Here is a 16,021-nt window from a genome sequence, read left to right as displayed (position 1 = left end):
TCCCTTCCCCTCTGACACCTACTGTCCTCAAACCCAATTTATTTTCTGTATCCTCTCCGTGTCTACCTCCAATTAATCCGTGCACTGAGGACATGAGAAGTAGGCGCTCGAGACCTTTTGAGTTCTAGCCCCTGCCCATTAAGTTCCTTGGCGACTTCATGTGAACAAGAGTGTGGAGACTAGCTTCATCCTGCTAATCAGTGATTTTGGAGCTCAGTGTGCTGTGCTGTGTGTGCTAGCTCTCCACTGAGTTGTCTAACTACCTTGTGGCTAGAGCTTTCACTGATAGCTTAGCAGGAGGGACCTCGGAATGCAGTTGATAATCTTGTAAGAAGTATTCATACAGCTATGCAAAGAGACTTAAAATTTAGGAGCATGGTTTAGAGCAGGGTGGGCAAACTTTCTGGCCTAAGGGCCACATCTGAGTATGGAAATTGTATGACGGGCCAAGAATCCTCACGAAATTGGAGGTTGGGATGCGGGAGGGGGTGAGGTCTCTGGCTGGACGTGTGGAGACTCAGGTGAGTTTGGGGGTGAGGGGTTTGGGACACAGAAGGGTGTTCCAGGCTGGGACCAAGGGGTTCGGAGGGAGGGAGGGGGAGCCAGGGCTGGGGCAAGGGGATTGGTGTGTGGTGCAGGGGAGGCTCGGGGTGCCAGGCTCCAGGAGGCGCTTACCTCAAGCATCTCTCAGAAGCAACGGCATGTCCCCCCTCTGACTTCTACATGGAGGTGCAGCGCCAGTGGTCAGTGAGAGCTGCAGAGCCAGCACTTAGGGCAGGGGCAGCATGCGGAGCCCCCTAGCTAGAGCCAGAGGGGGGACATCCCACTGCTTCTGGGAGCCACGTGGAGCCATGGCACGAACAGAGCAGGGCAAGTCTCTGACCCCGTTCCCTGGCTGGAGCTCAAGGGCCAGATTAAAAGGTCTGACAGGTCGCCGTAGTTTTCACACCTCTGATCTTCACCCCAGTTTTCTATGCTGCCTTCATATGTAGATTTTCTTTTTCCATTAATAAGTTTGGTGTATGTAAAAAGAGGAAAATATTAGAGCTGAAATCACTTACAGAAATCCAAAATGATAATCTTACTCTAGCTTTATGTACACCACTAAAATATAAGGGAAAATAATTTTACTTAGATAATACTTTATGGAATTGGAATCATTCATTTTACCAGGAAATAACAGTTGTTATAATACAATAATTTGTGCCTCTCTTCCTACCCTCAGTTAAAGTTTACAGAGCAGATAACCTTGTAGAAAAGGTTCTGCAAGAGGGCTGTAGCTTAAAGGCAGTTGAAAATAGATTTTTTTGCTGAAAATGTTGGAGTTTCTTTAATTTTCTTCAAACTTCACCATAACATTTTCATGCATTTTTTATGAGTAACTTGGAAAAAAAAATCTGTTTCCAAAAACTAAATCTTTTTGGTTTGATCTTGTCAGAAAACCAGAACATTGTCAAATGAATTTTTTCTGTATTAATTTTTTTTTTTACAAAAAGACATTTCCCACAATTTTAACCAGCTCTACTGTAGATGATACATGAACTATATATCTCAAATAGGTTTTGCTTCTCTTTCAAAGAGCCATTTATATTATTTACTTTAATCTAGCTGAGTAACACAAAGTATAATTGTTAATTTTCTGTGTAACAAGGTTTGTATCAGTGAAAAGACAAAACAGCAAGAAGTTTATGGAGGGGATAGTATGATGGGATAGCCTAATTTTGGCAATTAATTTGGCAATTGACATTTGATTATCAGCAAGTAAGTATGCCCAGTGGTCTGTGATGGGATGTTAGATGGGATGGGATCTGAGTTACTACAGAGAATTCTTTCCTGGGTGCTGGCTGGTGAGTCTTGCCCACGTGCTCAGGGTTTAACTGATCGCCATATTTGGAGTTGGGAAGGAATTTTCCTCCAGGGCAGATTGGCAGAGGCCCTGGAGGTTTTTCACCTTCGTCTGCAGCATTAGGCACAGGTCACTTGCTGGAGGATTCTCTGCAGCTTGAGATCTTCAAACCACAATCTGAGGACTTCAATAACTCAGACATTGTATAATGCCTTATGTCTTCAAAGTGCTTTACACACATTAATTTTAAGAAGTCGATACAAGAAATTTTAATGTTAGTCATAACATTATTTAAATGAAGAATGTTCAATGTCAGTAGCTGGTTGTATAATTGAAAGTTTACATTACATAATTGAATGTTTACACACTTATGGCTGTAGCCTTTACTCAGTTCATTCCATCAGTAGGCATTCTGCATGGGTATATGGCTCTTATTGTTTGCATTGTACACCCCTATGAATCCAGTACCTGTCAAAATGCTAGTACCATTGTCTGCTTCTGAGCTGTGGGAATCCATAGCCCAGCTGTTGTTCCCTCGCTTTTCTATAAAATGAAAAGCCCAGCGGCAGCTTTGACTCTGAACTCCTGGGATATTAAATGAATGTCTCATTGATTTGGTGAATATTTCTGCATGTCTTTATGAATCTGAAGTTTACAAGAATGACAGATTGCCCTGCCACCTTAATACACAGAGAGATTACATCTACGTGAAATCTTAGGGTTTTGATAAGGGAAAGCTTGCACTGGAAAACGAAATCTTGATAAGTTTCCTTTGGTGAATAAATTTGAGTGATAAAGCAGCTGAAATTGAGACTGATATAGATAATTTGCAACTCACTGAAGAATATATCTTGGGATATTTGTTTCATTGCTGTATAACTTGATGCTGTTGATTTGAAGATCCTGGTTACAGGAAACCCTTCCCGTCCTTGAACATTAATGATAAATAGGCAACATTTTCTAACTACAATCAATACAAAAATAACTATGAAGTTTCAAAAAGCAAACTTAAATTGTAAAGAACTAACAGTATTTCTCTCTTTAAAAAAATATTAGAATTCAAAGAGATGGATGAACCTGACTTGTAGATTTAAAATAAATAAATACATCCATGTGAAGTTGAATTGAGGCAATACAAAAGCCTTAAATAATTTTTTGATAGATGGGGGATCACGATACTTCATTTTTTTATTGACACCTTTGAAGAAAATTCTGTATCACAGAAATATATGGATGAAAATATGAAAACTTTCAAGAGCGAAAGCTGGGAAGTCCTCCTTCGGAGATGGTTTTGGTCGAAAAATGTCATGCTTACTTGAAAAGTGTGTGCAGACCATCTGCAGTAGAAAACTTCATTTAGTTGTGAGGTATACCCTTCAGGACAGACATGCTGCTGCCCTTGTGCACACTGCTCAGATGATGCATATTCTTTATCCAACCCTTTTCTTTTGATCTGGATGTTTCCACCTGCTGGTCGTCTCTCTTGGCTCCTTTTTCATTCTGCCTGAATTCCACTAGTTGGGATGTTTTACTTTTAGATGTGTGATCTAATGTTCTAAGATTCTGGGAAAACTAGAAATTTGTGGTCATTGTGCTATATTCTCAAGCTGCTCCCTGGCTGGCCTGTGATCCACAGGTATCTCTAGTTCCCTTGACATCCTGGGTAAGAACAATTGAGACCAATAACTGATCCCCCTCTTGTCCTGGTGGGAAACAGGTTGCTAGCTGCTCCTGGCAGAGGTGGATTAAGCTTTTGTGAGGTTATCATAAACCTAGTTTGGAGAGCTAAACTTCAATGAAGAAGTTTCTTGTTGTTCCCCTTGGCAGTATGAAGCCACTTTAGTGCAGCATGGTCAGTTTGTAGCTCGAACCGCCGTCCCCAAACATATGGGCGTAGCTTTTCCAGGGCGTACACAATGGCATAGTATTCCTTTTCACTCACTGACCAGTGACTTTTCCTCTCAGACAGTTTTCTGCTGAGAAACACGACAGGATGGAAGTTGTGATCCGCAGCTTCCTGCATGAGTACTGCTCCTATACCACACTCAGATGCATCCGTGGTTACTAGGAATGGCTTGTCAAAGTTCGGAGCCCTGAGTACAGGGTCAGACATGAGCGTCGCCTTAAGCTGGGTAAAGGCCTTTTGACACTTATTAGTCCAGTTAACTGCATTTGGCTGGGTCTTTTTGGTCAGGTCGGTCAGTGGGGCAGCGATTTGGCTATAGTGTGGTACAAATCGCCTGTAGTACCCGGCCAAGCCTAAGAAGGATTGGACCTGTTTCTTTGACCTTGGGACAGGCCACTTTTGGATAGCATCCACCTTGGCCTGTAGGGGGTTTATGGTTCCTCGACCCACCTGGTGCCCCAGGTAAGTCACTCTGTTTTGGCCTATTTGACACTTTTTGGCCTTAACAGTTAGTCCGGCCTGCCTGATGCGCTCAAAGACCTTTTCCAGGTGTAGTAGGTGTTTGGGCCAGGAGTCTGAAAAAATGGCCACATTATCGAGGTAGGCAACTGCATATTTTCCCAGTCCTGCTAGTAGACCATCTACCAGCCTCTGGAAGGTGGCGGGTGCATTTCAAAGGCCGAAAGGAAGGACATTGAATTCATACACCCCCCCATGGGTGACGAATGCTGACCTCTCCTTGGCAGGTTCATCTAGCAGTACTTGCCAGTACCCCTTGGTTAAGTCTCTATTGTAGAGATGAACTGGGCACGTCCCAACTTCTCCAATAGCTCATCGGTGCGTGGCATTGGATAGTTGTCCGGACGAGTTACGCTTTTGTGTGGACTAACGTAAGCTAAATGCGGTATTTCCCCATTTTCCCCGAGTTACCACATTTAGCTTACGGTAGTCCACGCAAAAGCGTATTTCCCCATCTGGTTTGGGTACCAGAACCACTGGAGATGCCCATGCACTGGTAGATGGGCGGATTATACCCATCTGTAGCATGTTCTGGATCTCTCGTTCTATAGCAGCTTGGGCATGAGGAGACACCCGGTAGGGTGGGGTTCTGATTGGGTGAGCATTACCTGTGTCAATGGAGTGGTATGCCCGTTCAGTCCGTCCTGGGGTGGCTGAGAACAATGGGGCAAAGCTAGTGCACAGCTCCTTGATTTGTCGCCGCTGCAGACGTTCCAGGGTGGTTGAGAGGTTCACCTCTTCCACGCCACCGTCTTTTTTTCCGTCATAGTAGACACCGTCAGGCCACTCAGCATCATCTCCCTGGACTGTAAACTGACAAACCTGTAAGTCTCTGGAATAGAAAGGCTTGAGAGAATTAACATGGTACACTCTAGGCTTTAGTGAGGAATTGGGAAATGCTATGAGGTAGTTTACAGTTCCCAGGCGCTCTTGGACCGTGAATGGCCCTTCCCATGATGCTTCCATCTTATGGGCCTGTTGCGCCTTCAAGACCATAACCTGGTCTCCTACCTTGAAGGAACGTTCTCTGGCATGTCTGTCATACCAGGCCTTTTGCTCTTCCTGAGCATCCTTTAGGTTCTCTCTAGCAAGGGCTAAAGAGTGTCGGAGGGTGCTTTGTAGGTTGCTTACAAAGTCCAGAATGTTAGTTCCTGGAGAAGGCGTAAACCCCTCCCATTGTTGCTTCACCAACTATAATGGCCCCTTAACCTCGTGACCGTACACAAGTTCAAACGGTGAAAACCCTAAACTGGGATGTGGTACAGCCCTGTAGGCAAACAGCAACTGCTGCAACACTAGGTCCCAATTATTGGAGAATTCGTTGATGAATTTTTGTATCATGGCCCCCAAAGTTCCATTGAACCTTTCCACCAGGCCATTGGTTTGATGGTGGTACGGGGTGGCAACCAAGTGATTCACCCCATGAGTTTCCCACAGTTTTTCCATGGTCCCTGCCAGGAAATTAGACCCTGAATCTGTAAGGATGTCGGAGGGCCAACCTACCCTGGCAAAGATGTCTGTTAGGGCCAGGCACACAGTGTTAGCCCTGGTGTTGCCTAGAGCTACTGCTTCCGGCCATCGGGTAGCAAAGTCCACTAAAGTCAATACGTACTGCTTTCCTCTGGGTGTCTTTTTGAGGAAAGGACCCAGAATATCCACAGCTACTCGCTGAAATGGGACCTCAATTATGGGGAGTGGCTGGAGAGGGGCCTGGACCTGGTCTTGAGGCTTTCCCACTCTTTGGCACACCTCACAAGACCGGACATACTTGGCAACGTCCTTGCCCATCCCCTCCCAGTGGAAAGACTTCCCCAACCGGTCCTTGGTTCTGTTCACCCCAGCATGGCCACTGGGATGATCATGGGCTAAGCTTAAGAGCTTCCCCCGGTACTTAGTTGGAACCACCAACTGTTTTTGCGGCTGCCATTCTTCCCGGTGTCCACCAGAAAGAATCTCCTTGTATAAAAGTCCTTGGTCTATAACAAACCGGGATAGATTAGAAGAGCTGAGAGGCAGTGGGGTGCTCCGTGCCGCCGCCCAAGCTTTCTGAAGGCTGTCATCTGCTTCCTGCTCAGTCTGGAACTGTTCCCTTGAGGCTGGAGTCACCAGTTCTTTCTCAGACTGTGGACTTGGGCTTGGTCCCTCTGGAAGCGATGTAGGTGATGGGGTTGTTTCCGTTGCTGGTGAACCGCTCTCCGCTGGTGCACCTGAGGGTATTTCAGGCTCTGGCTGAGCCTTTTGGGTATGGCTGTCTGTTGCTTCTGCCAGTTCTGGCTTGCTGGTGCCCTCTGGTGTTGAGTTTGAAGATGTGGTTGCAATTGCTGGTGATGGTTGCTGTTCCAGTTCCGGGCCTGGGACTGGAGGTGCTGTGGCTGTTTCAGTGGTTGGCATGGAATCCGGGTCCACTACCTCTGTTTGGGTCTCTGGTAACACAGACGGGGCGTCTGTGGACAGCTCAGGAACAGGAATGGGTCTGGAAGCTTGCCTGATTTGGCTACGTGTAACCATTCCCACTCTCTTGGCCCGCTTCACCTGGTTGGCCAAGTCTTCCCCCAGTAGCATGGGGATAGGATAATTGTCATAGACTGCAAAAGTCCACATTCCTGACCAGCTTTTATACTGGACAGGCAGTTCAGGTGTAGGCATGTCTACAGCTTATGACATGAAGGGGTAAATTGTCACTTGGGCCTTTGGGTTGATGAATTTGGGGTCTACGAGGGATTGGTGGATAGCTGACACTTGTGCCCCCGTGTCTCTCCACACAGTAACCTTCTTTCCGCCCACTCTCAAATTTTCCCTCCACTCCAAGGGTATTTGAGAGGCATCTGGGCCTGGGGATCTTTTGGGTGATGGTGGTGTAATCAACTGCACTCGAATGGCGTTCTTTGGACAGTTGGCCTTGATATGTCCCAGTTCATTACACTTAAAGCATCTTCCATCTGATGGGTCACTGGGTCAAGGTGAGTTACTGGAGACTGGTGAGGTGGAAGAATAGTGTGTCTGTGGCTTTACTTGGGTTGTAGGTGGGGTTTTTGGCTGCCCTCAGTTGTAGGGTTTATGGTCGGTGTGCCCTCTGGGGTATTCGTTCCCCTTGACAGTAGCTTTTTTGCTTTCTGCCACTTTCATCCATCTGGCTCCAATCTCCCCCGCCTCGGTGAGATTTTTGGGTTTTCTATCTTGTATGTACCGTGTTATGTTCTCAGGAACACCATCCAAGAACTGCTCCATTTGTATGAGGAGGTGCAGTTTATCCAAGGATTTAACATTGTGTCCTGATATTCAGGCCTCATAATTTTTCCCAACGTAGTAGGCGTGTTTGGGAAATGACACATCTGGTTTTCATTTTTGGGTTCTGAAACGCCGACGGGCATGATCCGGGGTTATTCCCATTTTGTATCTGGCCTTGGTTTGAAAAAGTTTATAGTTGTTCATGTTCTCCTTAGGCATTTCAGCTGCCACCTCTGCTAAAGGTCCACTGAGCTGTGGCCTCAATTCTACCATGTACTGGTCTTCAGAGATGCGGTACCCAAGACAGGCTCTTTCAAAATTTTCCAAGAAGGCCTCGGTGTTATCACCTGCCTTGTAGGTGGGAAATTTCCTGGGATGTGGAACCAGAATTGGTGAAGGGTTGTTAGGATTGGCTGGAGCCTGTTGCTTAGCCTTTTCTAATTCCATGGCCTGTCGGTGGGCTTCCCTCTGGAGTTCCATCTCTTTTTGTTGTTTTTCCATGTCTCGGCGGTGGGCCACCTTTTCTTCTTCTAGTTTTTTGTGGTGGGCTGCATTTTTGGCGTCTTGTTCTCTTTTATGGGCTGCCTGTTTGATCTGTTCTTCTCTTTCTTTCAGCTCCACCTCTTTTTTCTTTTTTTCAGTTGTCGCCTGTGTTCTGCTCCTGTGCTCTGTACTTCGGCCTCCATTTTTGCCTTAGAAGTCATGGTTCTTGTTTTCTTGTGTTGGGGTGCCCTCCGGTGTTTGTTGTCTGAACTGCAGGCTCTGTTGCCTCCTGGGGTCTGCCTAGCAACAGTGCCTTTTTCCCTTTCTTCCTCTAGCTAATCTTTTCAATGTAAATTAAACCAGAAAAACCACTTTATTTGCATGTGTATAGTGCTGGTATTTGCCTCCTAATGGGAGTGCTATTGTCTGACAAAAGACCTGTTTGTCACAGCTTAATGGTTCCTTGCTTAATATGCAAGCCACAACTGCCAGAGAGAGCAGAAAAAAAAAATTCTCTCTGGTTCCTTTTAAAACCAAACCGTTCCTCTCTGCTTAAAAGCCCCTAGCAGAGAAAAGAAAAATATAATATTCCTACTGGCTTCTGGATTCTATCTTTCCCGCAAACGCTGCCACTCATATCATAAACCTAGTGCCAGATTTGGACCTTAGCGTCCAAAATATGGGGGTTAGCATGAAAACCTCCAAGCTTAGTTACCAGCTTGGACCTGGTAATGCTGCCACCACCCAAAAAATTAGAGTGTTTTGGGGCACTCTGGTCCCCCCCAAACCTTCCCTGGGGACCCCAAGTCCCAAATCCCTTGAGTCTCACAACAAAGGGAAAGAAACCTTTTCCCTTTCCCCCTCCAGGTGTTCCTGGAGAGACACAGAGAAGCAAGCTCCGTGAATTTAAACAGAGGGATTCCACCCTCCCCCGTTTCCAGCCTTGGAAAACAGAAGTATCGAGAGCTAAACTTTCTTCCCTCCTCACCCAGAGGGAATGCAAAGTCAGGCTAGTAAATCTAACCCACACAGATTTCCCCCTGACTTTTTCCTCCCACCAATTCCCTGGTGAGCACAGACTCAATTCCCTGGAGTTCCCCACTAAAGAAAAACTCCAACAGGTCTAAAAAAGAAAGCTTTATGTAAAAAGAAAGAAAAATACATAAAAATGTTCTCTCTGTATTAAGGTGACAAATACAGGGTCAATTGCTTAAAAGAAATATGAATAAACAGCCTTATTCAAAAAGAATACAATTCAAAACACTCCAGCAACTATAGACATGTAAATACAAAAAAACATATAAATCACTATCTGATCTTTTATACTTACAACTGGGAAACAGAAGATTAGAAAGGCAGGAGACAGAAAAAATCACTTCTCATAGCCGAGAGAGTACAGGCAGAAGACAAAGAACTCAGACACAAACTTCCCTCCACTCAGATCTGAAAAAGTCTGGTTTCCTGATTGGTCCTCTGGTCAGGTGTTTCAGGTACTTCTTTTCAGGTGTAAGAGACATTAACCCTTAGCTATCTGTTTATGACAGGGGTTCTGGGCCAGAACAAGTGGGGGCCCCTCCCCACCCCTTCTGCATGCAGTTGTCCCTCCTCTGTCCATCCCCCACCCTCCTTCCGGGGTGAGGGGTTGGGGTGCAGGGGCTTCCCCTGCTCCCCAGCAGGAGCTCCGGGCAGGTGGAGCAGGACAGGGCATGGAAAAGCCCTTTTCCAGGGTCCCTGGACATGGTCTCCGTTGGCCCAGTGACTGATCCGCCACTGGCTCCTAGCTGAGTTCAGATGCACCTGTACAGAGCTCATAAATTCTGTGCTGCTCTACAGGCTCTGTTAACTATGCACTTCTTTGAGTGCTGTTGTTGCACTCAAAAATTGTGCATGCTTCATAGAGGTTAGGAAATGAAGGTAGATGTTTGTTAACTTGGCCATATTACATACACTTTCCTTGTGCAACATTGTCTTACATTTTTGCATTTCCTGAATGTGTGTTGCACTAGCTTAGCATTGTTCCATCTTTAACATTGCATTAAGAATAATATTGATATATTGTAATTATAAAGTTCAGTGATAAAAAGGTGTGATTAATCATTTGAAACTAAATTACAATCTTCAGCATGTAGCTAAATTTAATAAGAAAAATTATAATCTTTCAACCAAATTTTTTATAGTAAGCAATTAAATTCTCTAAACCTAGAACAAATGTTATAGTACTGTCCTTTTTAGAGGGAAGTATAAAACTTGATGAGTAGCAAAACTTTATTTAAGGTTTTATATCAGGAGTAACTGCTATTTAATCACATTTTTGTCCGTATTTTTTTTTTCCCTTAAATATAGTAGGAAACTTTTTTCTTTTTCTTGTTAATTATACTGCTCATATCTGGGGTTGTTCACATTTGAAAATGTATTCATATCACTACTTCGATAGACTGAATGAAATTAAGATATAAATCTAGATCTCTCACACATTGAAGTGTCTAGACATAGTTACTGTTTGGTGTGTATATTTTTTCTTGTTTGAAAATAACTTCTGTATTTGTTACCTGTTACAGGGAAAGGTGTGTTTCTATCCTTTCATTAAGGCATGTTAATTCATAATCACTAAATCTGTATAAATCAGAGGATCTGAAGCCTAATAGAAACCAAAACAAAAAGTGAGAAAATGCCAAGTTTAAACTGTGAACCCTCTGTGCTTTAACTAGTTTTCAGGTATCTAATGCATCTGGTAGTGCTTCTCTGTGTATCAAATGTGTCTCAGTAGAGAGAGAGAATTTGTCAGAGCTCTGACCACCTTATGTGCAAATGAACTGTGTGTTCGTGTGTGCGTTTTTTGTTTTTTGCTTTTGTTTTTAACACTATCAAATATCACTCGTTTATGGTCCAATTGCTTGATAGTTTTTTTTATATTTTGTTAAACCTCTGAAACATCTTTTGGTAACGAGATGACAGCATGTTTAAGTAGTAAGCCACAATACATGCTTCATAATCTATATAAAATTCCAGGATTGTCACTCAGAAGCCTAGAATGTACCTTGAGTCAATGTGATGTGATGGAAGCATGATTGAGAGCTTTTTTGTTTTTGTTCAGATTATCACCGAGTTGAATCATCACTGCATTTTAAAATCTATTACTATACAACTTTTAAATTCTCAGCCATTTTGGCTTTATGAATTACACCCATGTAGTGTACAGCTACAGTAAGGCATGTTCCTAGGCCACACCAAGAGTTTTAACCATTGTGATGTCCAGAAGAAAAATGTTGATTTTAACCCTCTTAGTTTAAATGAAACAAGCACAGAAACAGTTTTCTTACTTTTCAAATATTTCTAATCTTTTCCTTGTTTAGTAGTTTACATTTAACTCAGTACTGTACTATATTTACCTCCACCTTTTGGGGCGGGGGTCCTCTGCTGCTATCTAATTGCATACTTCTGGTTCCTAATGAGTTCATAACTCTACTGTTTGTAACTATGAGGGTGTGGGAGGAAGCATCATTGCTAAGATCGTGTATGCTAGACTTCTATCCAGATGGATACACATAGCCAAAAAGTACATGTGTCATTACTGGGGCAGAATTCACACGTGCAACAGAAATCAGTGATGCTTTGTGCAGTCGTATAATGGGTTTGCATAGTCCAGTGAATTAGGGGCAATGAAATAATTTGTGTATATATATATGTACAGTAATATGAGTGAATAGGGAATGAAATAGTATTTGTAACTGTGCCACAGTAATTCCCTGGGTATAGGCCAGATCTGGAAGGCATTTTTTCTGAATTTGTATTATGCATTTTGTATACTCAAGTCATGTACCTCATCACACAGTTTGACTGTCATAGTATGTGTTAAAATTTTCATGCTGGTCTATAAAAATTGGCCATATGTTTTAACACAAAGCTTAATTGTGGGATTGAAACGTTGACATTTGAGGGTTTTTTATGCATGTTGTTTAAACTCAAAGCACAGTTTATGGATTACTGTGATGAAGTTCCTCCAAAGTAAATGTAATAAACCATGATGATGATATCTTGTGTGCATGTTGAACACTTTATTTGTAAGCAAGCGTTTAACAGAAACTCAGTGTTAAAAAGCTGATAGGCAGACTAGCTGCCAGAAAAACTTACAACACAACTAACAGTGCAAAACCCACAGAACAGTGGATTGGTGGAAATACAGTGCGCAGTGGTGCAAAACACTTAGACACTGGCATTGAACGGAGTTTCTGTTCTCTTTGGCCCTTCTAATGCATTTCATGTGCACAGGCTGCTGCTGGACTAGAGTAAAGTGGAGGACTGTAGAGAGTATATTTGGCAGTTCCAACTACAGTTAATTCCTTGTAACATAAACCACCCAAGCCCAGTGTTGTCCGAAGGGTGCATGGCTTGCAGGACATGGTAGCATGGGGCTACCGTAGGAAGAAGTACAGCTGGAGCCTGCAGTCTTATTGCCATGAGCATCATCTCACACAGTTCTTTCTGTGTGCTCTTTCTTCCTCCCTCAACTTGCATTCCTGCTCCAAAATCTGCACTGCCAATCTCTTCATGCTATTCAGCCTCTCTCTTCCCACCCCACCACCTGCACCACCCATGCCTTGTATTTTTGTTTCTTCAGTATTCCAGCTGCTGTTTGGCCTTTTGCAGGATTTCACCCATTACTTTGTCTCGGGCTTGCTCCCTCTGTGCCCATGCAGCACAGCTCACACCCCAAGGCTCCTGGTTGATGATGTAGGTCTTGCCCAAATGCTCATTGTCTAACTGATTGCCATAATTGGGGTCGGGAAAGAATTTTTCTCTGGGTCAGCTTGGCAAAGACTCTAGGGGTTGGGGTTCACCTTCCTCTGCAGCATGGGATACAGGCTACTTGCATGTTTAAATTAGTGTAAATGGTGGATTTTCTGTAACTTGAAGTCTTTAAATCGTGATTTGAGGATTTCAGTAACTCAGCTAGAGGTTATGGGTCTATTTCCGGAGCTGGGTGGATGAGGTTCTGTGATCTGCAATGTGCAGGACGTCAGACTAGATCAGCGGTTCTCAAACTGAGTGAGTCGGAACCCCGAAGTCGGTTGCGACCCTGTTTTAATGGGGTTGCCAAGGCTGTCTTAGACTTGTTGGGGCCAGGGGCCAGAGCCCGAGCCCCGCTGTCTGGGGCTGGAAGCCTGAGGGCTTCAACCTTGGGCAGTGGGCCTGAGATTACAGGCCTCCTGCCTAGGGCTTAAGCCCTTGGACTTTGGCTTCCAGGCCTCCACCCAGGGTGGCAGGGATTGGGCAGGCTAAGGCTTTGGTCCCCCCCTCCTGGGGTCGTGTAGTAACTTTTGTTGTCACAAAGGGGTCGTGGTGCAATGAAGTTTGAGAACTCCTGGACTAGATGATCATGATGTTCCCTTCTGGCCTTAGGCCATTCCACCTCATGGACTCCGCTGAGGCGAATGAAAACATGTTATGAGGAGGAAAAAAAATTACATCGCATTTGCTGCATATGGCGGGGCTCTGGCAACCTCAAGTGAAAAGATGCAATTTTTTATTATTTGGGTTTTAGGTTTTTCACATGCAAAAAATTGTCTTACAGTCCTGTGAGCTCTACCTAGCTCAGCCTCAAGACTTCAAACATCATGATAAGATGCACTTAACAAATTCAATGTAAATCATTTATAAATTCCCACCGTTTCCCACCATTGTGTGTGGTGGGTGCCACTCTCTGTGCTTTACTGCCTGTGATTTTACTGTCCTTTTAGGCAGGCAACCATGAGAGAATGTTATAGTTCTGGAGATCCCTGATTGGCAGTATAACTTTTTATCTGATGGCAGCTGGTCTTCTCTGGTAGTTCCTCTGACCTGGGGGGATTAAAAGGGTGCATTGTCATACACTATTACGGGCTCAATGCTTGCCGAAGCCCCAGAAGCTGCTCAAATGTGCATAGAAGAAGCAGTTAAAAAGCAAGTTCTCAGAGATGCTGTTACTATCCCTAAACTTGCAGTAGTTGGTTTTAAGCCACATGACTTGATCTCTGTACTGATAGGTGGTCCAGAGGATATCTTAAGCTTTTTTTGAGACTTGTTTGTACACATGATCATTTCTGGCACTCTTACTGAAGTAAATGTCTGGCTCGCCTTCCATTAAAGATTGATCAGAATTCATCTGTGTTCCTATGATTGGCTAGCAGTGCACTTGTAGGACTTCTTCCTATCGATGGTCATAGCTAATGTAGGCGACTGCTAAATGTGTTTCCAGGTGAGTGGTGAGAGTGGAAAGGCAGAGTTTTTAATGCCAAGCAGCTGCATATGAACTGTATTTGAGCCAAGCGAGGATGCTTCCACTTCCTAGGAATTGAATTTAAGGGCAGAGATACACAGGCCAGATTGATTGTAGGATAGCATTGGCCAACTCTCCAGTCATGAATTTGGGGACCCAGCCTTAAGCTGCTCCATACTGTACAATGGCAGTGCTTGGATCCAAGTCCCAGCAGGACTAAGGCACCCACATTTCCCCCTCCCTCCTCCCAAGGGTTTGCTAACCTGAGTCAGAAAGATTTGAGTGTAGACAGTAGGGGCATTTGGGCTCAAACCTGAATCCAGGTTTACAACGCAATATAGACCTATCTATACTGACTCTTAGTGAATTGTGCCACCGGTTGTACAGTGTTATTTCCTTTAATAGTATCTTAATTTTCCTTGGACATAAGAACGGCCGTAGTGGGTCAGACCAAAGGTTCGTTATGGTCAAGTAGCGACCATGCCTGAACTTGCCTAGCTTGTCTGTCATGTATTCTAATACAGTTTTCATATGTATAAAGGTCTGTCTAGCCTTTATATTGAAAAGCTGCCTTGGCGTACAAAATTTGGCAGATCTGAAATATTTGTCCATATTGGTGTATTTGCTGGTCTTAAAAACAGACAACACCACTACATTTTGAGGAATAATAATGTATCCTTGTATAACACATCTCTATTTCCAGTGACTTCTAAGTTAGTAAAGTGCTAGCCTATTTACAAGTACAATAGTTTCATATGAAAGGAAATAGAAGTTAAATATGGAGTATTGAAAACAACTAGAAATAATGATCAAGAATAAATTTGATCTGAAGAGAATTTGAACAAGGTCTAAAATATTTAGCTAGCTTCTCTGACATCAATGTTTGTTCAAAAGTGATTAGTTACTATTGAGCTGAGTGAATTTAGATATTGAGGCAGGGGGGAAATGCTGATACCAATGTCAGCATGTTATGCTTCTGTTTATCTCAGTGTATATTGTTGGAAGCACGGCATGGGATGGGTTGATAGCTGTACATTTTGTACAAATGCTGGACAAGATGAGCATTTTGCACTAAGAAGGGCCAGTTAGCATTAACCAGGATTTGTGTGGAACCTCTAAAAGGCATCATCAGTTAAATACAGGCCATGCATGTATAACTTTCTGCAAATTATTATTGAAAACGATATTCTGCTCTGTATTTCTCCTGGAAGACAACTGAATTGATGACCAAACTTCATTAAAAATTAAAATTTCCTTAAATTTGACAAAAACAACAAAGCGGAAGCCCATTTCTAAAAGTTGAAAAACAGAACTTTCCAGTAGCAAGGCCGAATTCCATGTAGTAGCGGAGAAAATAAGAATTATGCTGCATTATTAAGAATGAGTAGGCAGTGGACATGCTGTGATTGCTGCTCATTATAGCAAATTAGATTCACTGTTACTTGTTCTCTCTCATTCCATTGTTCCTCCCCACCTTTGGTTCATCATATGTTAAGATTGTAAATTGCATGGGGCAGGGACTGTCTTTCTTGTTGTTGTTTGTTATTGAAGTTGTAGTAGTAGTACAGTGCCTAGCACACTTGGGCTCTAATCCCTGCTTGGAACTCTAGGTGATACAAAAGAACAAATGATAAATAATTACCATACTGGAAGAAATTAATGGCCCATCTAGTCTTTTATTTATCATGTCTCCAGTAGTGGCTAATGTGGGAGGCTAGAAAAATAGGTGGGAAAAACTACAGTGTACCTGATTACAGAGCTTTAATTTCAATCCTGATTAATT

General features: G+C 43.5%; 1 protein-coding gene across 1 annotated transcript in view; it reads left to right on the top strand.

The window, feature by feature from the left end:
* NUDCD1 (NudC domain containing 1) overlaps positions 1-16,021 on the top strand; it is a 176,107-nt gene that overhangs the window by 83,666 nt on the left and 76,420 nt on the right.

The sequence above is a fragment of the Gopherus evgoodei genome, chromosome 2 (assembly GCF_007399415.2).
Source record: "Gopherus evgoodei ecotype Sinaloan lineage chromosome 2, rGopEvg1_v1.p, whole genome shotgun sequence".
NCBI lineage: Eukaryota > Metazoa > Chordata > Testudines > Testudinidae > Gopherus > Gopherus evgoodei.
This window is presented reverse-complemented; position numbering and strand designations above follow the sequence as displayed.